We start from the raw sequence: 2,697 nt of genomic DNA, 5'->3' as shown, positions 1-2,697 counted from the left end.
GGGATGAGACAGTCCCACAGGTTGCCTGGTAACAAATCATGAAAGGATGTAAAGTAAATTAACAGTACAGGTAGTCTTCGATTTACAACAACTTGCTTAGTGACCATTCAAAGTTACAACAGCACTGAAATGAGTGACATGACATTTTCACACTTACGACCGTTGCAGTATTCCCATTCACATGATTTATATTCAGATGCTTAACAACGGACTCATTTATGATGGTTGAAATGTCCTGGAATCATATGATCACCTTTTGCAACATGCAAAGTCAATGGGGAAACCAGATTCACTTAACACCTGTGCTACTAATTTAACAATTGCAGTGATTCACTTAACAAGAAAAGTCGTAAACTGGTGCAAAACTCACTTAACAAATTTTGGCAACATAAATTTTGGGCTCAATTGTGGTCATAAGTTGAGGACTACCCGTACCTTGAACTGAAAACACTCTAGGAGCCAATCGCACTGAGTCGTGATATCACACACTGAATAAATGACATCATTGACTGTCTACACTGCCACATTTTGTACCAGCCAAAGCTTACAAATGATCTTCAAGGGCAACTTCAGCTAGAGCACATCGCAATACAGATAGTCCTTGACTTACAACCATTTGTTTAGTGACTGTTTGAGATTACAACGGCGCTGAAATAAGTGACTTATGACTGTTTTTCATTTGTATGACCATTTTCACAACCCCATGGTTACATAATCAGAATCTAGACACTTGGCAATTGGCATGTACCATATTTTTCGGAGTATAAGACGCACCATGGTTTTGAAGAGGCAATTTTTTTAAAGTAGATAGGTAGATAGAGGGATAGAGAGGGAGAGAAAGAGAGAGAAATACAGTAGTTAGTTAGGTAGGTAGGTAGGTAGGTAGGTAGGTAGGTAGGTAGATAAAGGGATAGAGAGAAAGAGAGAACTAGAGAGAGAGACAGAAATACAGTAGGTAGAGAGAGAGAGTGTGTGGGGGAAGTAGGCAGATAGAGGGATAGAGAGAGAGAAATAGAAAGAGAGAGAGAAAGAGAAATATAGTAGATAGGTAGGGGGAGAGAGTAGGTAGGTAGGTAGAGGGAGAGAGAGAGAAATACAGTGGATAGGTAGGGGGAGAGAAAAAGTAGGAAGTAGGCAGGTAGAGAGATAGAGAGAGATAAATAGAAAGGTAGAGAGAGAGAGAGAAATACAGTGGATAGATAGGGAGAGAGACAGAGAGTAGATAGGTAGAGGGAGGGAGGGAGAGAGAGAGAGAGAGAGAGAGAGAGAGAGAGAGAGAGAGAGAGTAGATAGGTAGGGAAAGAGAGAGTAAGTAGTTAGGTAGATGTTTCCCAGGTGTATTTATCCATGTGCTGGAGAAGGAAATCACTGACAATCTGCAGCACCTAAGACTTTGTTTCTGCTGGCATAGCACTTGATCAATGTAATTCTCATCAATCAGTTAAAGAGCTTTCCAAAAGGGAAAATAAAGGTTTTTGCACTCTGCAAACCTCCACAAAATGGCCCGTTTTTCACTAAAATGGGCCATTTTTTTTTAAAGGCATGAATAACCTTTGGGGGGGGCTTGCAGAGTGCTCCTGGGGGGTGGGGGGCCAAAAACAAGCACAATTCTTTCATCAAAAAAATTGCATGCATAGCCTTATGGAAGCTTATAGAGTGCTGTTGGGGGAAGGGGGGGGCAAGCCGTTTTTTGCTCATTTTTGCCCTCCCCAGCCCCCAGGAGCTCTCTGAAAGCTATGCATGGCCATTTAGGTGAAGGGGGCAAGGTTTCAGGAGGTAAAAATGCTGTATTCGATGTATAAGACGCACCCAGATTTTCAGCCTTTTTTTTGAGGAAAAAAGGTGCATCTTATACTCCGAAAAATACAGTATTTACGACAGTTGCAGTGTCTTGAGGTAACAAGCAAATTCAATAGCGAAGACTAATCAATTAACAACTGTGTTACTAACTTAACAAGTGACTCACTTAACAACTGTGGCAGGAAAGATTATAAAAGAGGGCAGAACTCACTTAATAACTATTGCTTAGCAACAGAAATTGTGGGCTCAATAATGATTTTCAGTTAAGGATTACCTGTAGTCTAGTCCGGAGGGCATGAGGGCATGAATAACCATGAGCAGGACTCTTCAATCCAAAAATAGGCACAACTGGCTCACATCCCAAAGCTACGCAAAGGCCTTCCTATCCACAGCTGCCATCTGCTTTTCAAGAAAGTGCTGTGAATCCGAGAAGACCCCCCACCCCACCCCCCAGATTGTGCACTGAGTCTGTCTGGGGCAACACCACCCCATACAGAACAAAAATGGAAGATCCCTGTAACCAAGGAGATCCAAAACCCCTGAGCTACACATACTTGCTTAGGTTTAATAGAAGTCTATAGCACTTCCTCCTTGCACTAAGACAGAATCTCCACGCATCATTCAGACAATCTGGGATGGAGATAGAAAGCAGAGTATCATCAAGATACTTTCTTCAGGATCTATGCTATCAGATGCATATTCTTAATATTTCATTCAACAATAATCTGTACACTTGTCTCTTGAATTGTGATTTAATCTGAGGGGGGAAATCATTTAACTATCTTCTCATTCTCAGAAAAAAAATACCTTGTCTCATCAAAACACTCAACATAGCAATAATTTTTCCAAAATTTATTTATAAATTTATAAACAACCAAAGAATAAAACTTGGCCACA

This window comes from Thamnophis sirtalis, unplaced genomic scaffold (assembly GCF_051295495.1).
Source record: "Thamnophis sirtalis isolate CommonGarterSnake01/CBP01778 unplaced genomic scaffold, rThaSir2_p1.2 scaffold_11, whole genome shotgun sequence".
Classification (NCBI taxonomy): domain Eukaryota; kingdom Metazoa; phylum Chordata; class Lepidosauria; order Squamata; family Natricidae; genus Thamnophis; species Thamnophis sirtalis.
Note: the sequence above shows the minus strand (reverse complement) of the source record.